This window comes from Gossypium hirsutum, chromosome D13 (assembly GCF_007990345.1).
Source record: "Gossypium hirsutum isolate 1008001.06 chromosome D13, Gossypium_hirsutum_v2.1, whole genome shotgun sequence".
In the NCBI taxonomy this organism is placed as follows: domain Eukaryota; kingdom Viridiplantae; phylum Streptophyta; class Magnoliopsida; order Malvales; family Malvaceae; genus Gossypium; species Gossypium hirsutum.
Window position 1 is genome coordinate 45079709 of NC_053449.1, and position 27074 is coordinate 45106782.

Here is a 27074-nt window from a genome sequence, read left to right on the forward strand (position 1 = left end):
TCTTTCACCTTCACTGAAACATGGCTCCATTACGTTTTCATGAGGGATTTCCTGCAAACAAGGTTGAGCCACATGGTTACTCATATTAACATAACGTTTCATATCATCTCACTCACTAGAGACTTTCACAGAATCACATGCTTGGGGAATAATTTTCTCATTACCTACACGAAGTACAAGCTCACCCGTACCAATATCTATTATAGTCCTAGTAGCTGCTAAAAAGGGTCGTCCTAAAATTAAAGGTACCTCACTACCCTCATCCATGCCCAACATAACAAAGTCAACGGGGAATATGAATTTATCTATTTTAACAAACACATCCTTAATAACACCCCTAGGACATCTAATGGTTCTATTCGCTAATTGAATACTCATCCTAGTTTGTTTTGGTTTCCCAAGACCTAGTTATTTAAAAACTTTGTAGAGCATGGCATTAATACTAGCCCCTAAATCAGCCAAAACATTATCAATATTTAAACTACCAATTAAATAAGGAATAGTAAAAGTCTCTCGTTCTTTCAGTTTGTTAGGTAGTTTATTTTGTAAGATGACCGAGCAAACTGCATTAAGTTCCATAGTTGACAAATCGTCTAACTTTCGTTTGTTTACAAAACAAATTCTTTAAAAATTTTACATAATTGGGCATCTGAGAAAAAGCTTTAACAAACAGAAAGTTAATATGTAATTTTTTTAAGAGTTTAAGAAATTTACCAAATTATTCGTTCGTGTGTTCTCTCTTCGTCATGTTAGGATATGGCACTCAAGGTTTATATTCTTTGGTAACCAGCTTTTGCTCTTTCCTATCTTCCACAGTCTTATCGTTATTCACCACAATTTCTTGCATTAGTTTTTGTTTAGATTCAACTAACCCTTCTTCATCGAATAGTAATTGCATGAAGCTTCTCCCTTGGGTTAGTTTCAGTATTGCTAGACAAGCTACCTTGTGGTCATTCCAAAATTAACTTAGTAAGCTGACCTATTTGGTTTTCGAGCCCTTGAATTGATGCTTGTATATTTTTCAGTGCTACCTCAATGTTTTGAAAATGGGTTTCTAACATCGAGATAAACTTCGTTAATATCTCCTCAAGTTTCAGCTTCTTATCTTGCTAATAAGGTGGTTGTTAGAAGCCCGGAGGGGGTTGTGCTCTCTGATCTCCTTGATCACCCTAAGAGAAATTAGGATGGTTCCTCCAACTTGCATTATAGTTATTACTATAAGGGTTATTTTAAGGCATATAATTATTACCCATATAACTGACTTGCTCATTTTCTGTGCTAGGACCATAGGGTAAACATTCTGGATTAATCATTCCTCCTCCATTTATTTCGCATTACATCATCAAATGTACCTGTGTAGAAAGATATAAACCATAAATTTTCTTATTAAACAAATCTACCTAGTTTGATAACATGGTGACCGCATTTAAGTTAAAAACATCGGCAACTTTCACCGGCTTTGTCCTCATGACTTGCCACTGATAATTATTTAGTGTCATTTCCTCAATAAATTCATAAGTGACTACAGGAGGTAGTTGAATATTTTAATTATCACCCATCTCCTTAGTAATAATGATGTCCTCTTGTTCGTCTACTAAAATCTGTTGACTCTGCCTTGCTTCTTTGCGATTTCTGCAAGAAGTACATTCAATTTTAGTATCAAAAAGCAATGGTCCCAACGGGTTTCTTCTAGTCATAAACCAAAAGAACCTGCCAGAAGCAAAAAGAAAAAAAAAGAAAAATTAGAATATAAAAATTAAACTAAAACCAAAAATATAAAAATAAAATAAAAATGGATAAATTAAGAAAAATAAAATGTTCCTAATATTTTAGTCCCCGGCAACGGCACCAAAAACTTGATGTGTGTTTTCCTTACTAACTAAAATTTACGATAATGGCAAACGCAGCTATCGAACATAGTATAGCTACGGTGAGTAAATATATCATATCTATGAAGACTAAAAGTATTAGTAATTACTGTTTTCTTATTATTTAGCCAAAAATTTGGAGTAATTGGTTTTAAAGCTAAAATTACTAAACTAATTTAACTAAGAACGCAACAGAGAATGAATTAAGCAAATAATCGAATATTAATCAATGAGAGAGAAAATACCTAGGAAAGAATCCACCTAAACTTTACATATTATTATGAATCTGAATTAAACGATTTATTCACTTGTGTCTTGATCCATAAAAATCCCTAAATTATGTTAGTATCTCTTTTGAGAGTAAGAACAATTGACTCTAGGTTGATTAATTGAAATCTCTTTCTAATCAAACACCCTATCTCGCATTAACTTGATCTATGGATTCCCTTATTAGATTTGACTCTAATATGGTAGATTTATGTTGTCATATTTCTAGGATTGCATACAACTCCACTTAATTATGCTAGATCTACTTTTAAACAGGGACTTTTCCTCCACTAATTAAGCACATTAAAAATGAATTAATATCCCAGAAATATTAAAACAAGAAATTAGCCTACATAATTGAGAATAAGAATCAAGTATTTATCATGTAAATCAGAAATCAAATAATAGAATTTATCTTAGGTTTCATCTTCCCTAGTTATCTAGGTAATTAGTTCATAATCCTGAATGAAAACATCTCAAAGTCAGAAAAAACACAAGAAACAAAAAAACTCATAAAAACTTCAAACGAAATTAAAATGAGGTCTTCGATCTTGATGGAAACCGCTTCCGAGTTGGCTTTGATGGTGTTCTTCGAGTGTTTTCTTCGATCTTCTTTGATGTCTCCTTTATGCCTTCTTGTAATTGGCATTTATAGACTTCAGAATACTCAGAAAGCCTAAAAATTGACTGTGGCTCCTAAAATACGCTCTTTTTCTCTGATTTGTGCTCGTTTTTCGTTCCTTTTGCTTCCAAATGCTCACCTAAGCATAATGACAAGAATTCAAAGGATTAGGAGCATCAAATTCACCAATTTTCATAAATAATAATCCAAAAATGCATTAAGAATGGGATTAAAATATGTTAGTTTTATCATATATCAATCCCAAGCTTGATTTTCATAATTTTAGCTGGGATAATATTAAGTTGTCTATTGCCTATATATGCTATACTTACTAGTTAGCAAAACTATGCCTTCAATTAATTGCTTAACCATTAATATAAGAATAGTTTTATAATAAACATGTCATTGTATTTCCATCAAGCCAACATATAAGAAATATTTGGCTCGTGAGAATTAACTTTCATTTATAAGCCAATAGATTTCATCTAAGAATATTTGGATGTGCAATATTTATTTTATGTTCCACCATAATGCACTAAGATGAACCATCAAGTATAAAGTTGAAAAAAATTAGAATTTTCATTAGAAAGTTGAAATGAAATATATTTATAATTTTGAAAAAGTATTGTCATGTTGAAAATTTTCTTAGTATTAAGGGGAGACAAGTTGGTTAACTAATTATGTCATTAGTTTTTGTGTTTCACACTAATATTATATGCACAAAGTTTGAAGAATAAATTATTTGCCAGACATGTTTAGTGATGACATTTAGAGATTGCATATACTAAATTATACATATAACAACTAAAATGCTCAAAATAAGTATATGTCCTAGAAGAACAATGTGATAAAAATAAGTCTTGGGCATGCTCCAAAAAATGAAAAATTCTTGAAAGAAAGAAGAAAGAAATGAAGATAGTCACATGCTAAAGGAGGTAGGTACTCATGAAGAGACCCAAGGTATAACTTTTGATAAAACCCCAAAACTAGGAAAGTGTCATGATGTTTATAACTTTTGATAGTCACATGTTCATAATTCAAAATAAAAGTTATAAAAGTTATAAATTGAGCCTAGTAGCTTTAAGGGTATTTTATGAATTTTGGCTCTAGTGTTCTGAAAAATTTCGTAGCATGATAAATCGTAAATGTCTTCATCTATGGATTTTAGAAATTAAATCAATTTATGAAAATAATGCTGATAAGACTTTCAATTTTAAAATAAGGATTGGTTTGTAAAAGGGTTCAATTTAGGAGTAGTTATAAAGCAATTATACCAAAGTTTTAAAAATGCCCTATTTTCCCTCTACATCTTCATAAAACACACGACAGTTCTTCTCCTCTCACTCTTTGTTGTCATCCATTGCATTCATAAAGTTCTATTTACCAAATTTTGTTTCCCAAACATCATTCCTTTGATTTCTATCATTACCCAATCCATAAATCTCTATAGAATTTCAAGAAAAACCTCCAAACACCATTAATTTTGTTATCTCTCAAGCTTGTGGGTTTTCCAAATTTTCAACCAAAGGTCTTGTTTTCTTCCAACAAAGGTAACGATTCGACTCCTTATTAGTTTTTGAGGTTATTTGGTCTTTTGAATAGAGTTTCAAGTTTGTTATGTCGAAAGTTTTGGTTTCAAGGGAATTTAGCTTAGGCTTGTGTTTTTGGTTGATTGAGGTGAGTCTTTGGTTGAATGTTGATTGTGTTGTGTGATTTACTTTTTTGAAGCTTCAGATTTGTTAGGACCTTCTACAAGTAAAGAGAAGGGCAATGAAAAGCTAGTTTGAGCTTTCGACGCCTAGGCAAAGGTGCAAAAGGCACCGAAAGCTCAAACAACGAGTGTTTGGAATTACTACTTGTAGACACGATTCATTGCATTAATTGGGAACTTAAGAGTGTCCTAAACCTTTACTCTAATTTCTAAGTGTAAGCTTCCTTATACCTCATGACTAGTTTGTGGAATATGTGATTTTGTGTTGTGTAAGTGATAATTATAATGTGACATCGTGACATGTAAAATATGCTTGAGGTAGCTGTTGCAAAAGTGTTAATTATAGACATGTTTAATATGCTGATTGACAGTGATAGTGTTGTGTTGATGATGTGAATATGTAGTGAAAAAGTGCAGAAAACGATAAGTAAAATGTGTGCCTAATTACAAATATTTTGGCCTTGTGATCTTTGAGATCATTGGTTATAGTTGGCAAGCCAAAGGATTGTGAGTACTCACCTTTATGTTGTGACTTTGGGGTGTTAAGGCCCAGGGCAATTTTAGAGAGATAAGGGAATGTGAGATAAAGCTCCATTCATAGGGATATGTTGGTGTGTTGGAGAGTGTTAGCTATATGCTACGCTTTTAGGATATGTTTGACTCTATGAGTCATTTGGTGTGTTAGAGATCCGTGTATCCGATGTGTGGTGATAAAGCCCCCTTATATGTTTCATAGCCTCAAGTGTCAACATTTAATTGTAATTTTATAAATGTAATTATATAATATGTGATGTATGCATGAACATGTGGAATAATAAGCTATATTAGTTGATTAATGTTACACGAATATGTTGGTATCATATCTTTATAATATACGTGTATAGTTGAGCTTTGAACATTTTTGGTTAACATGTGAATCCATGTCTATTTGGTAGATATTCTATTCATTCACTGAGCTTGTTTAAGTTCACCTACTCCTTTTTAAACCTTTACAGATTGTTAGCGTAGTGGTGTAAGCGGTGCAGAAAAACTCCAAGGGACTAATCCAAGTAGTTTTTAGCTTATGCGTAGGTGATTTATAACTTTTATTTTGAATTATGAGAATAAGGCAATGTGGTAGAATTTTAAATTGTCATGATGTTTTGGATGTTTACATGGTTTTATTGCTCTTATGATTTATGGATATCGAGCTTGGTACATTGATTGCTTGTTCGGACCTATTTACGATGTTTTGAACTACTATTATAGTTGTTTTGACGATTGTTTGATAAAGTAGTAGATGCATATTGATTCGATACAAGGTTGAATGGACTAAATGCCATAATATGTTGTGTTTTTGTTGACTGTAATAGAGGTATCGATATTCGGGTTTTAAAATTGATACCTTCTTGATAATTCGAATGTGCAGGAAGTCAGAATGATAATTTGGTATCGATACCATGTCATGAGTATCGATACTCGGGTAATAAAAATTGATACTTTTTAAATTGTACCGATAATTTCTTCGGTTTTGATTTTAGGCAAGAAGCAGAATGCTAATTTGGTATTGATTTTCTAGGTGGTATCGATACTATCTACGAGAATTATCGATACCTTTGATTCAATATCGATACCTACGTTATTTATTAAGAATTTTTTGTTAAATGGTCTAAAAGCATGTATAAATATTGTAATAAGCTCAACTGATGTATGTTTAGCATTATTTAATGTTGCTTAGGGTATTCATGACTTAGAATCTCTATACATGGTCAAATGAAATTTTATGATAATTGCATGTCAATGAGATGTTTTATGTTTTGTTATTGATGAGACGGTGGTGTAGCGTCATGTTAGTTAGGCTCAGCGACTAGGTCAGGTATATGGTGTTATAATTAGAAAATGAGGAGTCTAATCTCCCTATATATATAAGAATATATTATTGTAATGTTGATGAAAAAGAAGAGAAATGTAATAGAAATCTCCATTTATTCTCATCTATTCTTTGCATTATTATTATTTTATAACATAAACAATATTTTTTTCTCTTTTATTTTTACCAAATTTTCACACCATACTTATTATTTTTTCTTTTTTATTAGGAAAGTAACAGGCAAGAAAAGTTTGCACGAAGTAAAGTGTGTTGAAAATATAAAACACTAGATCGAGCTATAGGAAACAATAAAGAAATTAGTAAAAAATGGTCTGGCCAAGTGGATGAAATCCAAGTCATTATTGCTGAATCGAAGAAACACAAGAGGCTTTTTTTTACCTAAATAATACAAAAAAATAAAATTAATAACTGAAATGGCATGCGCATTAGATTATTTACCAAAATGGTATGGTTTTACTGGTGTCGTTTGTCAAATTGGCGGCATTGGACTGAAATGTAATGATCTAAAGTATTCAGGGACCTGATATGCAAATTTTCTATTTTGAGTGGCTGCTAAAAGAAAAGTGAAAGGGTTGCGCTAGACAGTGTGGCGGCACCAAACCTTTAATGTGGTTAATTGCCTTGTAAGCCCTCCTTATTTATTATTTTCTTTTCATTCCCCTTCAACTCACTACATTATGTTTAAACAAGCCCTTAACCTATTCCAGTGTTATCCACTAGCGGTCTTCCTTTCATCAGGTCAAATCAAATGAAAAAATTTAGAGTTAATCAAGTTGAAAAATCCTATTTTATCATCTTAACTCAATTTGAAATTTTCTCGAATCGAGTCGAGTGAGATGAAATTTGAATCGAATCAAATATATCTGTTCGAGTTAAATTAAAAAAATTGGCTTTGGGTCCTTGAAGCCACTGTCACCGGCCGTAATCAAAGTTCATCCTCTCATAATTTATTTATTAATCTTTTATATATGAGTTAGTTTTTTTGCTTACTTAGTTGCTTCAATTATTTTTTGATTCTTATCATCATGTATTTTGAAATTAAAAAAATATTAAATGTAAAAATGTGATTTTTTAATAAAATTTATTTTAAAGATAAAATGTTAAATTGATACCAGCAGAAAAATTTAACACCAATATATTTTATGGCAAATCGATAATTGAATTTTAACAGAAATTGAGAAAGATTTAGCATGATTCAACAATTCAATAAAATAAATAGTACAAAATGTGAAATGTAATTCAATAATATAAATAAACATAAATTTCAAAAACAAATTTGGGGTTTGGGAGAAGTAAATTTTTTGAGAAAAAATGAACACCTCAAACTCGGCCTAGACGTTATGGCCAAATCTGGCGATGTCACGTGGAAAGGGATTTGAAGACAGGATTGTCAAGTTTAAAAACTATTACAGTAGTTAGCTTTTATTTAATTCAAAAAAAACTAGTTGATTTGTTTTAGAACTTGTCTCTTAGCGGAAACTATTGTAACCAATTAATTTCGGGAAAATCGTTTCTATTTACAAAAAATCTCAGTTTTTCGACAAAAAACTGTGTTTTGTGGAGTTGCAATTTTTTTAAAAAAATCTATAAAAAATAGTATAAAGTCCCAAATTTAATGCCAACCAGTCCATAGTCCAGAAGATACATCAAAAACCCAAATAAGTAATAAATTCTAGGCATTAACGGAAAATAGTCTAAAATTTACGTGTGGCCACCGTCGAGTTCTCTACTGCACCGATCGTCAAGTCTAGGGACTACCTATAAAGATTAAACAGAGAAAGGGTGAGTTTTCGCAAACTCAGTGTGTAATCCCCACGGAAAACATGCATACAGATAATCAACAGAATTTAGTTAGATACAGTCTGGGGCCTGTGCCCATCACAGAATCAGTTTGGGCCTTCACCCATTCAGATACAGTCTCAGAAATACATTAGGGGCTTGGTCCATATAAGATACAGAATGCAGATAAAGTAAATCAGATTCCTACCCACCAGCCTTTACACACCATCTCCGTCCAACCCTACACACTATGTGGGGATTAAATCAACCCACCCATCCCTACACACCATGCTGTATCGAAATGCGACACATAATAAGAAGGATGCAGCTGAGCTGCCAGATAACAGGCTTAATAGCCTTTCAGACACTTCCTCCAAATATCATCAACCCACCCTGATGAAAGGCAACATACAAAATAAGTCATATCATTATGCAATTAACAGTACATACATTTAGATATCATAAGTCATGCTCGGTATAGAAATCAGATAGACAAATTACACATATAGGGGTTTAAGTAAAGCTTACCGACCCTACAGTAGGTCCACAGTTGACTTGGGCGACCCGTGCAACCTTACAGAACTTTTTAGAAAAATGGGTTCACCTGCCCAAGTGGTCCACTCGGCTCAAATTGGCCTTGGCCACATGATCCGTTTTTCAAAATTAAAATCCGCTTGATGTCTTTGAAAATAGACTCAAATACCTTTCTACCATAAAATTTTTAGAATTTTTGGTTTAGCCAATAGGTACAGTAAAATCTTCAAACTTACCCCTGTTCTGCTGTCTGACAACTTCGTCCCTTCTTTGCTAAAAATTAAGTATCTCTTAGTACAAAATTTGGATGATGTTTCTATTTATTTCTATAAAATAGACTCATTAATAATTTAAACATATAAATTTTAACCCATAATTATTTTTTTCCAATTTTTGATGATTTTCCAAAGTGAGAATAGGGGAAACCAAATTCATTCGAACTTTGTCTCACAAAGTTTATTATGCCTCACGATTTACAATTCCATTACTTACACCGTTTATTCTATGAGGAACTAGACTCAATAAGCTTTAATTCCATAATTTAATCATCCTCTAATTCGATTTTCATAATTTATGGTGATCTTTTAAAGTTAGCCTACTGCTGTTGTCCAAACAACAAGCAATTTTGGCTTTTCGCTGAATCCTTTTTTTTTGCGTTTCGGGTACACACATAGTTTTGTTTGATGCTAAAATAGTCATCGAGCACTCCAAAGCCTAAAATCAAGATACTCAACATCAATTTAACGGATTTACAAGCGAATTGACAACCAAGAACAAACAGAAACCCAACTTACTGCCAACAATAACCCTCCATTTAACTATTGTTAAGACGAGAGCACTGAATTCACCAGTCTGAGCCTCCCCTAAGCCTAAATCGCAGAGAAAAAACATTACCACTTCAGTCACTAAGGGATTCATAACAGAAACAAAGAGAAACACTTACTGAAACTAAGCGAGCACTAACTGCGTGCGAAAATGAAGGAAATTAAATGGATTAAAGAACAATTAAGAAGAGAAAGAAGAGAAAGATGGAAAAAATCAGAGAACTTCGGCAAGAGGAGAGGGAGAAGAATAGATGGCAAAATTTTTTTGGAAAAGAGAGTCAAAATTTAGTTATGGGAACAAAAATAAAATAAAATCTTCTCCCCTAATTCCCACTACACATCCACTACTCAGTATCCCCCTATTACACAACTCTATCCCAAAATCTGAGCAAAAAAAATATACCATTGCCTGCATAGGAATTTGAACACAAGACCTCCACTATAGTAACACACCATTTAACCACTAGACCAGTAGACCCACTCTAATGTAATTTACGCAACAATCAAATAAAAGCCTACTGAATAAGAGTAAGACCTAATTCATTAAAAATACCAAAAATTTCCCAAGCGAAGGCTTGAACTTGGGACCTCCCAAACACTGCGAGAGCACATAACCACTAAAGCTGACCGATATTTGTGTCATATTTTCACAATAACGAAATTAGAAATTTTAGGGCGTTACAACTCTACCCCCTAAAAGAAAATTTCATCCTCGAAATTTTACCTGATCAAAACTGAAGATATTGCTAATGCATCGTATCCTCAGGCTCTCATGTGGCCTCCTCAGTGCTTGATTACGCCACAGAACCTTCACTAAGGGAATAGAGTTTTTTCGAAGGACCTTTACATCACTCCAGAATCTGAATCGACTCCTCCTTGAAGGTGAAGTTTGGCCTAACCACAATCTCCTAAACAGAAACACCATGCGTGGGATCAGAGCAGTAGCAACTGAACATCGAGACGTGAAAAACATCATAAATGCGGTCCAACTCCAGAGGTAACTCCAATTGATAAACGACAGGTCCCACACGTTTCAGAATGCGGTAAAGTCTAATAAATCGATGACTCAACTTGCCCTTGTGACCAAACCTCAGAACCTTTTTTCATGGCGAGACCTTGAGAAAAACTAAGTCCCACACAGAATACTCGATCTCACACCTCTTCAAATCTACATATGATTTCTGCATATCAGAAGCCGCTTTCAAATGATCCCGAATCAATCTAACCTTATCCTCTATCTCAGAGACCAACTCAGGACCCAGAACACGTCACTCGCCCAACTCAGTCCAACATAAAGGAGTGTGACACTTACGACCATATAGTGCCTTGTAAGGTGCCATCTAGATGCTAGACTGGAACCTATTATATTAGGCAAACTCTGCTAACGACAAGTACTCCTCCCAACTACCTCAGAAATCAATAACACAGCTCCTCAACATGTCCTCCAATATCTGAATCACCCTCTCCGACTGACCATCTGTTTGAGGATGGAAAGCAATACTGAAGTCTAATCTTGAACCCAAAGCCTCATGTAACTTCCTCCAAAATCAAGACGCAAAACGAGGATCCCTATCAAAAGTGATCAAAACTGGTACTCCATGCAGTCTCACTATCTCAGAAATATAAAGCTTCGCCAGCTTCTGTAGAGAATAATTAGTACGAACTAGTATGAAGTGGGCAGACTTGGTCAATCGATCCACGATGACCCATATTGAATCCTTCTTAGTGAGTGTTAGAGGCAACCCATTAACGAAATCCATAGTTACGCGCTCCCATTTCCAAAGAGGAATCTTAACCGGCTGCAGCAAACCCAAAGGTAACTGAGGCTCAGCCTTAACCTGCTGGCAAGTCAGACATCTGCCCACAAAATTAGTAACCTCACGTTTCAACCCTGGCCACCAATATAACTCACGGAGGTCTCGGTACATCTTATTTCCACCAGCATGTATAGCATAAAGGCTACTATGCACATCTCTCAGTATAGCCTATCTCAAATCAGTATCATTCGGAACACAGATTCTCCCACGAAAATAGAGTATCCCATCACTATTTAGTCCAAAATCTATAGTACTACCACCCTCAATCTGCCAGAATCGAAGACCCAACGACTCATCCTCTAACTACTTACCCTTAATCTGCTCAATCCATGACGGCTTAACCTAAAGCTTGGCTAATAAACTACCATAATCAAATAAACTTAGGCGAGCAAATATCGCCCTCAAATCAGTCATAGCCCTACGGCTCAGTGCATCAGCCACCACATTGGCCTTACCAGGGTGGTACTCAATGGTGTATTCATAGTCTTTAAGCAGCTCAATCCATCTGCATTGCCTAAGATTCAGTTTCTACTGAGTGAGGAGATACTTGAGGCTCTTATGATTAGTGTAGATGATACACTTGTCACCATACAAATAATGCCTCCAGATTTTTAGTGAAAGTACCACAGTAGCCAACTCCAAGTCATGCGTCAGATAATTCTCCCCATAGGTCTTAAGCTGAAGAGACGCATAGGCTACCACCTTACCATCCTGCATCAACACACATCCAAACCGACATGTGATGCATCACTATAAATAGTGAACTCCTTTCCAAGATCTGACTGTATCAGAACAAGAGCTTCAATTAGTACAGTTTTGAGCTTCTCAAAGCTCTCTTGCAACGTATCAGTCTAGTTAAAAGGCACACCCTTACATAGCAACTTAGTCAAGGGTGTTACAATCAATGAAAAACCCTCTACAAATCGTCGATAATATCCCGCCAGTCCCAGAAAATTGTGGATCTCAGACACGTTTCTAGGTTGCTTCCACTCCAACACAACCTTAATCTTTCGAGGATCAACTTGAATCCCCCCAGCCGAAACTACGTGACCAAGAAATGTCTCCTCATGCAGCCAGAACTCAAACATACTAAACTTATCATAGAGCTATTTTTCCCTCAAAGTCTGAAGAACGACTCGAAGGTGCTCATCATGCTCATCCTCAGTCCTCAAGTAAACCAGTATATCATTAATTAATACAACCAAATATCGATCCAGATAAGGCTGGAACACTCGATTCATTAAATCTATGAAAGCTACCGATGCATTACTCAGTCCGAATGGCATCACTAAGAACTCGTAGTGACCATAACGAGTCCCAAACGTCATCTTATGAACATCAGCCTCCTTAACCCTTAATTGATGATATCCAGATTGGAGGTCAATCTTAGAGAAAATTGAAGCTCTTCGAAACTGGTCAAACAGATCATCTATCCTCGGTAAGGGGTACTTGTTCTTAATGGTCATCTTGTTCAGTTGACGGTAGTCGATGCACATCCACATGGATCCATCCTTCTTCTTTACAAACAATACCGGTGCTCCCCATGGAGATATACTAGGGCAGATGAACACACAATCCAATAACTCTTAAATCTGAGCCTTAAGCTCCATAGCTCTTTCGGTGCCTTTCGGTAGGGGACGATAGACACCGGAGCTGTACCAGGAAGGAGTTCTATCCCAAAATCCACTTCACGATTCAGAGGTAAACCCGGTAGCTTTTTAGGAAAGACGTCCAGAACATCCTTTACCGTTCTGATATCCTTAACTGTAGAGTCCTCAGAATCCGAAACACTTACATAGGCCAAGAATGCCTCACATCCCTTACGAACCCACTTCTCCGCCACTAGTGCAGAGATCACATTAGAAAAGTAGTTTCAACGTTCTCCAATCATGACTACCTCCATTTCCTCCTCGGTGATTTTCGCCTTCTCGACCAGGAAAGAAAGATATCACTCCCTCTGCGAGGCTATCAAAACTCTCAAATTATCTCTGAGGAAATCCTCAAAGTGAACACATCGCTCATACTTAGATGCCACCATACCTCGTGCATAGCAACTTAGCCTCAGAAACTCGGCCTCATACTCGACCACTAATCGATCCTTCTATGTAACATTTAGAAACTCCCTCCTACGTGTATCCACATAGCTAGCTTCGACATATTTTCCTTGGAAGGCAGTCTTAAAGAATTCCTAGGTTAGACGTTTGGGCTGAGTGCCCTCCGTAACGGTTAGCCACCACTGGTAAGCCTGATCCTGCAGTAGCGAGACTGCACCCTTTAATTTATGTTTAAGGGTGCAATCTAAATCATACATGATCCTCTCCGTGGCCTCAATCCAGTTATCGACAACATTAGGGGCAACCCCAATGACACCCCTGAAGAGCTCAGCTCTATTGAACCGGAGTCACTTTGTAACCAACCCTCGACCCTCAAATCTAATATTGGGCCCTGTGACCCTCTCCAAAATCCTTAACATAGCCTAGGATAATGCATCGTCCCCAGCCATGCGATCTTGAGACCCAGTCTCAGTAGCGGGCGACACTAGTGTCTCACTAATATCCAAATTTGGCAGGCTGTCCGATGATGAGGACTCAGCTCGATCCCCTCTACAGCCTTTACCTTGGCCTCTAGTACCCCGTCTGCGGATACCTCATATGCTCATATCTAATTAGATTTATCTGGTATTATAATTTTTATGAATTAGTTACAGTTCCAATGTTTATTAACAAATGTTTTATGTAAAACAGTATCGATTATTCAGAGTTCATTTTTGTAAATCGCAGTCTCACTACAGTTTCTAATTTCTCTACAATTTTCGGTATACACTAATTAAAGTATTTTCAGTATAGTTTACTACCTATAGTAGTTTCAGAATATACTATCCATAATAGTTTCAGTTTAAAATAAATCACAGTTCAGAGTACTTACAGGATCAGCGCCGGAGACTCGGTGTACCACTTACTCAGTAAAAACATTTCAAATCATTTGGAAATCAATCAATTTTTAGAAATCCCAATTTTTATAAAACCCATAATCCACAGCCGGGTTTTGCAATTTGGCTCTTATACCACTAAATGTAACACCTCAAACCCGGCCTAGACGTTACAGCCGAATCTGGCGATGTTAGATGGAAAAAGATTTGAAGACAAGATTGTCGAGTTTAAAAACCGCTACAGTAAGTTAGCTTTTATTTAATTAAAAAAAACTAGTTGGTTTGCTTTAAAACTTGTCTCTTAGCGGAAGCTTTTGTAACCAATTAATTTAAGAAAAATCGTTTTTATTTATGAAAAACTTCAGTTTTTAGAAAAAAAACCGTGTTTTGTAGAGTTGCAATTTTTTTAAAAAAAATCTATAAAAAAAAGTATAATGTCCCAAATTTAAAGCCAACCACTCCATAGTCCAGAAGATACATCAAAAACCCCAAATAAGTAATAAATTCTAGGCATTAATGGAAAACAGTCTAAAATTTACGTGTCGCCATCGTCAAGTCCTCCGCTGCACCAACCCGTCAAGTCTAGGGATTACCTGTATAGATTAAACAGAGAAAGGGTGATTTTCTTGCAAACTCGGTGTGTAATCCCCATAGAAAACATGCATACAGATAATCAACAGAATTCGGTAAGATACAATCTGAGGCCTGTGCCCATCACAGAATCAGTTTGGGCCTTAGCCCATTTAGATACAGTCTTAGAAATACATTAGGGCCTTGGCCCATATCAAATACAGAATGCAGATACAGGAAACCAGAATCCTACCCAACAACCTCTACACACCATCTCCGTCCAACCCTATACACTATGTGGGGAATAAATCAACCCACCCATCCCTACACACCATGTTGTTTTGAAATGTGGCACATAATCAGAAGGTTGCAGTTGAGCTGCCAGATAACAGGCTTAATAGTGTTTCAAACACTTCCTCCAAATATCATCAACCCACCCCGATGCAATGCAACATACAAAATATGTCATGCCATTCTACAATTAATAGTACATACATTCTGATATCATAAGTCATGCTCGATATAGAAATCAGACAGACAGATCACACATATAAGGGTCTAAGTAAAACTTACTGACCCTACAGTAGGTACATAGTCGATTTGGGCAACTCGTGCAACCTTACAGAACTTTTCAAAAAATGGGCACACACGCCCATGTGGCCCACTTAGCCCAAATTGGCCTTGGCCACGTGATCTAGTTTTAATGTAACATGTGCTAGTTAATTATTCATATGTGCTTTCACTATTTACTTATATGTTCCTTCAAAGCTGTCTACTTGATTCACTATTACAATATTATTTATAGCTTGAGCTACAGAGTTCCGAATTAAGATCCACTTAATGCCTTTAAAACTAGACTCAAATACCTTTCTAACATAAAATTTTTAGAATTTTTGGCTCAGCCAATAAGTACAGTAAAATCTTCAAACTTACCTCTGTTCTGCTGTCTGATAGCTTCATCCCTTCTTTGCTAAAAATTAATTCTCTCTTAGTAAAAAATTTGGATGATGTTTCCATTTGTTTCTATTGAAAATAGACTCATTAGTAATTTAAACATGTAAATTTTAACCCCTAATTATATTTCTCCAATTTTTGATGATTTTCCAAAGACAGAACAGGGGAACCCGAAATCATTCTGACCTTGTCTCACAAATTTTATTATACCTCACGATTTACAATTCCATTACTTACACCGTTCCTTCTAAGAGAAACTAGACTCAATAAGCTTTAATTATATATTTTATTAATCCTCTAATTTGATTTCCACAATTTATGACAATTTTTCAAAGTTAGCCTAATACTGCTGTCCAAACAGGAAGCAATTTTGGCTCTTCACCGAATTTTTTTTTTGCGTTTCGGGTACACACCTGATTTTGTTTGATGCTAAAACAGTCCTTGAGCACTCCAAAGCCTATAATCAAGATACTCAACATCAATTTAACAAATTTACAAGCGAATTGACAACCAAGAACAAACAGACACCCAACTTACCACCAACGATAACCATCCGTTTAACTATTGTTAAGATGAGAACACTGAATCACCAGTCTGAGCCTCCCCCTATGCTCAAATCGCAGAGAAAAAACATTACCACTTCAGTCGCTAAGAGATTCATAACAGAAACGAAAAGAAACACTTATTGAAACTAAGCTAGCACTAACCACATTCAAAAATGAAGGAAAATAAATGGATTAAGGAAAAATCAAGAGGAAGAAAAAGAAGAGAAAGACGGAAAAACATAGAGAATTTCAGGAAGAGAATAGGGAGAAGAATAGACGGCAGGATTTTTTTGGAAAAGAGAGTCAAAATTCGATTATGGGAAAAAAAATCCCGATAACCCCTAAAATCCCTTAATCTTCTCCCCTAATTCCCACTACAAATTCACTACTCAAAATCCCCCTATTACACAACTCTATCCCGAAATCTGAGCAAAAAAAATACCCATGTCTTCATAGGGATTCGAACACAAAACTTCCACCATAATAACACACCATTTAACCACCAGAACAGTAGGCCTATTATGATGTAATTTACCCAACAATCAAATAAAAACCTACTGAACAAGAGTAAGACCTAATTCATTCAAAATACCAAAATTTGTGCAAGCGAAGGCGTGAAATTGGGACCTCCCAAACACTCCCAGAACACATAACCACTAAAGTTGACTGATATTTGTGTCATATTTTCACAAAAATGAAATTAGAAATTTTGGTGCGCTACAAAAAGCAAAAGGAAAAATAATTTGAAGCTTTGGGGATAAAGTAAAAGGGTTTAGTATTTGATTTATTCGAGTTATTCAAATTCAAAAATTCAACTCGATTCGAATTCAAAATTTGAAAAAAAAATTCTAGTTGAGTCAAAATAACTCAATTAATTCAATTCGAATAATTTGAAAATAAAAAAATTTAAAGAATTTTCGAGTCAAATCAAATTTTGCTCACCCTATTATCCACATTGCATCCCCACAAACAGATGTTCAGTTTCGGTTGTGAATTAAGTAGACTAAAGTAATATAATAAAGTAATTTTATGTTATTTAAATTAGTTTGATACAAACTAAATAATATTCCTTTTACTACGTTTGACATTATTATAAATATTATTCATTTGATTAAGATTACTTTTCTTATGTTTCTAAGACATTTTTTTACATTCATATACTATTACATTAACTTTTATATAATTATGAAATGTCAAGGAAGATTTATTTATTTTCCCTTTTAGTCCTTAACACTTTTAACTATTTTTCGTTTCAAATAATTGTGTAATTTATCTCAGTATACGTCAAGCTTTGTTTATGTTGTTTTCACTTATTAAACTTACGTAAATTCCAAAGTATTCTATGTTGTTTTCAATTTACACCTTTTTACCCTCTGTATTGACAAGTTAACTTTGCTACATTTATATTTATTACTAGCAATTGTTTGGTTCCACTTCACATACTTTTTCATTACTAATGAGGAAAATGTACATTTATTTATGCTAAAACTACATTATCTTTCTCTATTTTTAAAATTTATAGTACAACTTCACGGTCCAAATCTAATTAACAAATATAACTTTACATATTTATACATAGCTACATAACATTTTCTAAACGTATGCATCACTATGGAAACTAATTAATATAGATATACATTCTAAAATAAATACAACCCCTGAAGCAGGGAAGAAATTCTTTTGTTCACAAAAGAAAAAAAATCACCGAATGAGAAAGAGATAAAATTTTTGTCAAAGTCTTGTTTATGAGAAGGCCAAGCAATGGTAGTGGAGTTGAGGACTTTCTAGGCAAAAGCTTGGGAGATATAATTCGGTTTCCTTAACCAATGTGTCTTCATTCTGTGATAAACATCCTAACCGGTCTAAGAAAATTAATATAAAAACCATGCTTCTCGGAGTTTAACGTTTGTTTTACTTATGAATTGTTGATGCCCAAACATTTTTCTTGTGTAGGAATCCATCCATTTCTAGCTCGGTAGGTGAAGAAGTAGACATGCATGACATACCAATATTGATTAATTTAGATCTCTATACCAGTTCTCAAAGAAGCAACACTAAAGATTTCAAAAAGTTGATGGCATAGGATTTCCTACATAAGAAGCCTTCGTATAATTTACACTTGTTCTTTCTCTCATAAATTTTGTGATATGTCTTCATTTTAAAAATAAAAAAGAAATAAATTTAAACTAAAACTAGAAGTACCAAATGAACAACCAAAGCTCCCGGGAAAACTTCCATTTTGGCCTTGCTGGCTGTTGGACAACATTTTCTTCCCAGGCTTTGGTTAATGCATGTATTAAAACTTGATAATCTGACATTGTTTTGTTATTCCCTTGAATTGATGGTTCAGTAAGCAATAGAGTGGAGTGAAACTGTGTTCAACCCAAATATCTAATGAAATTGAAAGCAACATTACATATTGAAGAATCACAAGGCAATTTAAACATAATCGAATTGAATTTTAATAAATACCTGTTTTTGTAGTCTTCTAAAACAAACAAATTGATATCATGAAATGGAAGCACAACTACTCAAAATTAGATTATCTCGCAACACACCATTCAAAAAGAGGACCAACAATAGAAAAACCTTACACATAACCATATTTACATATTAGTTCCTTAAGAAAAAAAGTAATAAAAGTGAGAAGATAAGAGTTGAAGTGCCTTACCATCCACCATTGAATGAAATTTTAATTTTTTATAGTCTATATCTTTATATTTTTTTAAAGTATTAAATCAAAATTTTATAATTTTAGGGGGGCAAAGTGAAATTTTACCTTTACTAATTTAAAATTTTTAAAAAAGTTAAGGGCCTAAAAAGTAATTTTCCATTTTAGGGGGCCGAGGACCCTGCCAACCCCCTAGATTCGCCTCTATTTGCTGTAGAGGAGAGGAAAACAACTAGAGTTTGAAAAGATTTTTGTAAAAAAGAATAAAAATTTTCATGAATGGAAGAAATTAATTAGATATGGAAGGAATGTAGAAAGAGATTAAGTTTACATCTAAGGACTCCACTTTCTTTTCCATATCACAAAGATGTTGAAGCTTCCTCACTCTTAATTTCTTAGCAAATAAACGATTTGAAATCACCTACACAACATCTTTGTGACATGGAAAAAGAAAAAGAAGTATTTAGGTAGATTAAAGAAAAGAAGAGAGAAAGAACTGGCTATTTAAGCTTTTTGGGGTCTAGGTTTTATTCTTGGTGGCGAAATCCCATGGACATGAACGAAATTGCCATTGGTAGCGACAAAATTTTAGGTTGTAGATAAACCGATGTTCTGGTAGGAGAAGGTGAAAGGCTAGAGAGAAAGGGAGGAGAAATGACTTTATAAGAAAAAGATTAGAAAGAGTTACAAACCCTAAATTAAAAGTGGGCTTTTTTCATAATTGACCCAAATAAATTGATTATTTATGAAAATGATCCAAGTGCAAAATCTTGTATTAAAATGGTATATTTTGTACAATGTTTGTTGGTACTGGCCATCTCACCACCAGCACCACCCTCTATCATCCCCTAATAATTGCCCAATGATTGTATGGTTTATAAAAACTGATTTTTTGTGTCGACATTGTGTTCGCCAACATTAGTAAGTATTTTTTTTCAAATACACTTAAAAAATACAAGTATTTTGGGATTAAAAAAAGAAAAAATATATTTTAATAGGTGTAAGTGTTCTTATTGCCGGCACTAGTTCAAATTAAAAAAATGATTTTTTTTATTTTTTAGTGTTGACGTTCACGTTCCCGACATTGATTCATTTTTTTAAAAAATGATTTTTTTTTTGATTTTTTGGTGCCGAGTCCAATGTGGTTTTTGAAAAAAAATTATTGGCGTGCTCTGGTTGCCAAGATCGGTGAAAGGAAGAGAAGAAAAGAGGAAGGTAAAGAATTGAAGACAATGTCTTTTTTTAGTAAATAAAACAATGAATTACATAGAGTAGATCATAGACAGATTATTGAAAGCACAATCTTCCTTCAATATCTCTTTAATCTCCAAAAGGGCTTCCTCAAACATGTGCAATGCTTCATCCTTAATCAAAGCCATTTTTGCCAAAGTATCTGCTACCTGATTAGACTTTCTTGGAACATAATTCAAGGACCACTTCTCTTCAAAGGCTAGAATTTGTTGAATCCTGCTTATTAGAGAGCTTTTATCCATCAAACTTGCTTTCGCAGATAGCGATAAGATTTTCAAGGTTGCCAGACTGAATAATGACCTCAGCATAACCTTATTTTTGAAGGAGAAGTAGACCATCCAATATTCCCCACAGCTCAGCAACCACTACTGAACACTTCCCCAAAGACCGAGTATATCCTAAGATCCACTTTCCTTTGCCATCGCGTATTACTCCACCTGCAGCAAGAAACCAGACACAAAGTGAACAAAACCATCAGTATTAAGGTAAAAACACGTACCTGAATTCTTATGAACAGATGTCTGTTTTGGGAAACAATCGAACGCGGCATTATGGATAAAGGAAAAATGATTCGCCCAACTATAAGATGCATTGATAATGTCTTTTAATTAAATTGTGGTGCATCAATTAAATTGCATAGATAATTACAATTAAATTTAATTAATGGAAAATTTTTAAATTAATACAAAATTGTGCTACATAAATTAAATATCATAGGTAATTACAATAATTATGGTGCACAAATTAAATTGCATGGCTAATTAAAATAAAAATTAATTAATGAAAAATATTTTAAATAATGTAAAATTGTGGTGCAAAATCTTGTACCTTTATTTAATTAATGCAATATTGCATTAACGTACTATCTTTTTTTGAACTCTTCAATTCCTTGTATTGAAGCAAAATCCTGTACATTTATTTAATTAATGCAAAGACTTTTAATTACATTAAATAATTCCATTAATTAAGCCATTGAAAAGGTATTGAAAGTTTTAAAAAGTTTGTATTAATTACATTGCATGGAAACCATTAATGAAATTAATGTTTTCTTTTAACGTTTAAATGGTTTATTGCATGGAAACCATATACAAATTTTTACCTTTTAAATGATTTTTTTATATTAAAATTTTTATAAATCAGTGATCACCAACCCAAGTCCTTAACAGGATCTAGATCACCAGCCCACGACTCGGATAGGTCCCAACAAAAGATTGGGTGCAAGACGAACCGTGAGAGGACAGCAAGGTGAGTTTGCATATACCCAAGGAGCTCACAGAAAGGACAAGCTCGTTGATACAGTTCGCCACAGTCTCAGTTTGCATATACCCAAGGAGTGCGTAGTCATCTAGACACATGTCCAGCAAGTACGGAGCTCACTCAGAACATCAGTCCTAGGAACAAAAAAGACCGCGTGCTCCGTAGACACATGTCCAGTAGGCCTAAAGTCTGTAGAGAATGTCAGTACTAGGGATAAAGAATGTTAGTACTTGAGGCAGTGGAGTCAAGACAAAATAGTGGGGTCCTAGCAGTGGGGTCTTATCATGAGTTTTAATAGAATCTGTAACAACATATATAAATACTTGAATACTCTCATGAATAACACACGAGAAAATATTACTCAACAATTGGTGCGGTGAGCATAGACGAATTTTTGGTTATTAGATTTTTTGAGTTTGATTTAGTTTCCTTCTGTCTTTGAAGCAAAAAGGCTCACCCAAGTGAAAATTTCCCCTTCAACTCTTCATTAGGACAGGCTCGAGCATCAGGTTCAAGTGGCCAGCATAACGAAATTGACTTATTTGCTAGATGGTTCACCATTAAACTAAAAAATCTCAGCAATACAATTTATCAGGGAGAATCTGGTACTTTGGACTTGAATACTTCCACCAATCAGGCGTTGCCAATCCCTCTCAATTAAGACTGACCCCTACAGTAGTTCCTAGTCCTTCAAGAGTAAATGAGATTTATGAAGGAACAGACGATCACTCACGAGGCGCATCTTTAGCAGCATAAAGCTTTTCAACAGGAGTTGCCAAGAAAGATGCATTTTGACAACTAAGGTTTTCAAGATAACGTAAACACACAGGATGAGGCCCCAAGCACGAAGATTAAAGAATGGAAAAACGAGATGGAAAAATTACGTAGAGACGTATAGGTATTACACCCTAAATCACCGGACATGGATTGCCTATTTTGTTCCAATAACCCTGGCCCTTGAAATTGCTACAGTAAACTTACCAAGTTACTTCAAGGTCCCAAAAGATATGTTTGAGGGAAGAAGAGACCTACGAGATCATTCGGTGCAGTACAATGGCTACATGAATGTGCTAGAAGCATCAAATGCAGTGAAGTGCAAAGCCTTTTCCACAATGCTCAAAGGGAGTGCCAAAGATTGGTACTTATCCTTTCCACAAGGTTTAGTTCAAAACTTCTCACAGTTGAGACAGATGTTTTTGGATAGATTCAGGGCCCACAAAGCAATCATGAACATGACTATAAGGCTGATCTCTGTGAAATAGAGGGAGGGTGAGTCCCTTCAAGATTACATGAAGAGGTTCCATGGCGCGACCCTAAACATGAAAAACTTGGAAGACCAATGGGCCATAGATGACTTTATCATGGGAGTACAGAACGACCATGTATAGTACTCCTGCACGAATAATAGATCACAAAGTCTAGCCAACTTGTATAAGTGAGCCTATAACTTCGTAAAGGCAGAAGAGATCGAACGAGCATTACGAGCCGCCTTTCAAAGGGAAAATAGTTAATTCAGAAATAGGGAAGGACCTTACAATAGACAAGGCCCCCTAGCCAATCATTACGAGTAAGAAATGATAGGCTGAAGAGGAATCAAACCCAAGGTGATACACTCAGGGCTCCCCAAAGACCTCAGTAAGACCACACCAGAAGATATGTTCCTCAAGGAAAGTTTGAGGCCTACACCCCCTTAAATGCTACCCGTACCTACATTCTCAACCAACTCAAGAGCCTTGACATCTTACCCAAACCATCTCCAATGATGAGCCTTGGGAGAAGGTTGAACCCAATGGACCGATGTGCCTTCGACGACAACATGAGGCATAAGGCATAAGCTCTCGGAGTTCGTAGATTAAAAAAGTCCCCAACATGGTCGGAGCTTGCATAGTGATCCCAAGGGTAAGAAAAAAGTTAGAGGTACCATCCATGTGACTGTAGGTATGGACGAAGATTGGGTAGGTTCCAATGCGAAGTGGAGGGCACACATGAGAAGTGTGATGTTAGTTAGTGCTCCCAAGAGGTCACGATAGCAGGAAGAATGAAGCGATGAGTTTGGTAGTGATGACAAGGAACTTGTTTGCGATAAAAAAAGGTAATGATCTAATGGTTGTCTCGGTGATAGTTGCAGGTTTTGAGGTTAAGAGAATACTCGTGGACAGTGGGAGTGCGATGAAAGTGTTGTCTTGGGACATGTATAGGAAGATAGGGTTAAAGGAACATGCGTTGTCCAAGGCTCAATCACTTTGTTAGTCACCTTGGGGGATGGCGAGCACATAAGCATAAGTATGTTCAGTTCTACGTGGTAAACCACCCAATGGCATACAATGCCATCTTTGAGCGATCGATATTGAGGATGGAAAAATGGTGGTCACAACATTCTGTATGAAAATCAAGTTTTCAACAAGGACTAGGGTTGGATTCTTACGTTCGGATTAGTGAACAGGAAGACAGTGCCATATGTTGTCTGTTAAGCAAGTTCGAGAACCTGTAGCTGAAGAGCAAAGTTTGTAGGAAACCGAATTGGCAAGTTAGGTTAAGGATTTAATAGTTTGGACGTAAGGGATGAACACATGAGAAAAAAATTTGAGGCTGCGGAGCATACTGGGACTTTGCAAGTATTTTGCGATAGCAAGGAAAGAATTGTCAAAGTTTCCTCAATGTTGGGAGAAGAAGAAAGAGTTTGCTGACCTAATGTTTGAGAAAAAACTCAGATGTTTTTACATGATCCGCAGTGGATATGCCATGTGTGGACCTCCAATTAATTGTGCACAAGTTGAATTTTCTCCCGGAGGCGAAGTCGGTAAGGTAGAAAAGAAGGAAGTTCGTGCCACAGGCAGTGGAAGTAGTGAGTTAGGATATAGCCAAGCTGTTATCAGTAGAATTCATCAGAGAAGTAGAATATCTCGATGGAGTTTCGAACGTAGTAATGGTGAAAAAAGCAAATGGAAAATGGAGAATGTGTATTGACTTCACCAACCTCAACAAAGCGTGCCCTAAGGACAATTTTCCTCTACCCTCGATTGACCATTTAGTTGATGGTTCATGAACTTTATAGACGCTTTCTTGGGTTACAACCAGATTCTTTTGGATCATAGCGACAAGGAAAAGACGTCCTTCATCACTAAAGAAGGGCTTTTTTTGCTATCGAGTTATGCCTTTTGGCCTCAAGAACACAGGAGCGACCTATCAGAGATTAGTAAAAAGAATATTCAAAAACTAGATAGGTCGTGGGCTCGAGGTATACGCATATAACATGTTAGTCAAAAGTGAGTCAATGGGGGAGCATGTACGAAGCCTGTCAGAGACATTTGTAGTCCTAAGGGCTCACAACATGAAGCTGAATCTTGAGAGTGTGCCTTTAGTATGCAAGTTGGTAGGTTTTTGGGCTTTACGATTTTAGAAAGGGGGATAGAGGTGAACTTGGAGAAGATCCAAGTAATCACAGAAATGTATCATTCGTGAACTACAAAAGACATATAACGCTTCACAAACAGAGTGGTGACAGTCAACAAATTCATTTCCAAGATGGATACAAGTGTCTCCCTTTCTTCAAAGCTTTGAGAACCACCTTCTCGTAGATCAAAGAATGTCAAGTAACCCTTGAGGAGTTAAAACTATATCTCACCTCCCCTCCACTTTTGAGGTCACCCTGGGTATGAGAAACCCTCTACCTATATTTGGCTACCTCGGAGGAGATAGTCGCAGCAGTGTTGGTTAAGTTGAAGGGTGTAACATAAAAGCATACATTTCCAAACATCAATGTATACATAGTATAATTCATTCATATACATGCATATCATCCCTTAATTGAGCCCTCAAGGTCTTAGAATCACTTTAGAAATGATTCAGGACTAAATCAAAAACATTTGAAACATTGAGGAAAATGTTAGAAAATTCAAAATTGTAGGGGTCACATGGCCGTGTGGCCAAGCTGTGTGACTCACACGGTTGAGACATATACCCATGTCTTAGGTCGTGTAACAATTAAAATAGGGACACACGGCCGTGTCCAAGCCCGTGTTCATGCCCGTGTAACTCTCTGAGTTGGGTCACACGGCCAAACCACACACCCGTGTGTCAGGCAATGTAACTCTCAAAATGACCTCACACGCTCGTGTGCTAGGCCGTGTGGTAGGTTGCATAACTACCTAAATTGCAACCTTTAAAATCTACAGGGGACACACAACCATGTCGCATGGCCGTGTGTCACACACGACTGAGACAAATACCCGTGACTTAGGCCGTGTGGACAAGAAATTGGCCAAATTCAATCAATTTCCTTTACCCAATTCAAGCATGTACCTAAACACAATTTGCACATATGACCAAGAAATTAATACATGCCCAAAAATGCATAAAATGATCAATTCACTATAGCATTAATCCATCTAACCAATATGCTAGTAAGGCACCTCAATTACAAACCATCAAACATATCTAAACATACGCATATTTGGCCATACATCAATCGTACTCATCAAACTTATTTTCATACCAAATCATACCGCAATTGACCACATTTCAAGCATACTATCACTTACCACTTTGGTCATAAAAACATGCATCAACTTGACTATATTATTATCCAACCACAAGGTATTAAAAGTACCAAAAGTAACACAAATTCAAAGCAATATTTACATGCCATAAACACCAACTAGCCATTAAACATAAGTCCACCAATACATGCCATTATAACCTTGACCAAAACATCAAAATCTATTAGTATAATCACTAGATAGTGTGATAGGTCTTTGACGAGCTTCCAAATCGATCGAGCTTCTGATAATCTATAAAACATAGGAGAGAAAACTATGTAAGCATATAATGCTTAGTAAGTTCGTATGAAATGGACATAACTTACCATTTCAATGCATAAATTCACAATTAAACATGATACAATCCAACCAATAGCTTGGTACAAGCCTAAGCATCATCAACAACAATTGTTAGTGTTTTAACACATAATTCAATAGAATTATCATGTGGCAAGGTAAATCCACTTGAACATAATGCCATTGGATTCATACTTTCCATAAACATGGATATACATTCATAGATCATTTCATACCTTTCCATAGCTTTATAACATAGCCATTGAAACACTTACCATTTCTTCCCTTTTTATGCCCGTTGAACCGCTTAGAATAATATCGGATACACGGGAAAGCTCACACAAAGTGTGCTAAACATATGTTCGAAACCATTCCATTTCCTTTTATTTTACATCATTGCTCACTCTAACCATGAAATGGGTCTGTTCACACAAGCTAGCGGTCGGGATGTTAGCTACGTGATGCCGCTCACACAAGCTGACGATTATCCATAACATATACCTAAACTCAGCCATTGGTAGGACATTGAAGACCAGCACCCGAAACATGGTAATCGTAATGACATGTCATTTGTATCTTATATATTCTTAAGATTCAAACAGGGCTCGATAATCGTCGAAACGTTGTTGGATTTCCATCATTTCATGACATGATAAATAGCACAATAGCATATATATCAAAATAACATTAAAACGTTATTTAAACATACAAACTTACCTCAATTACGAAGATGTCAAAATAAGATCAACTAATTCGAGGCTTTAGCTTTT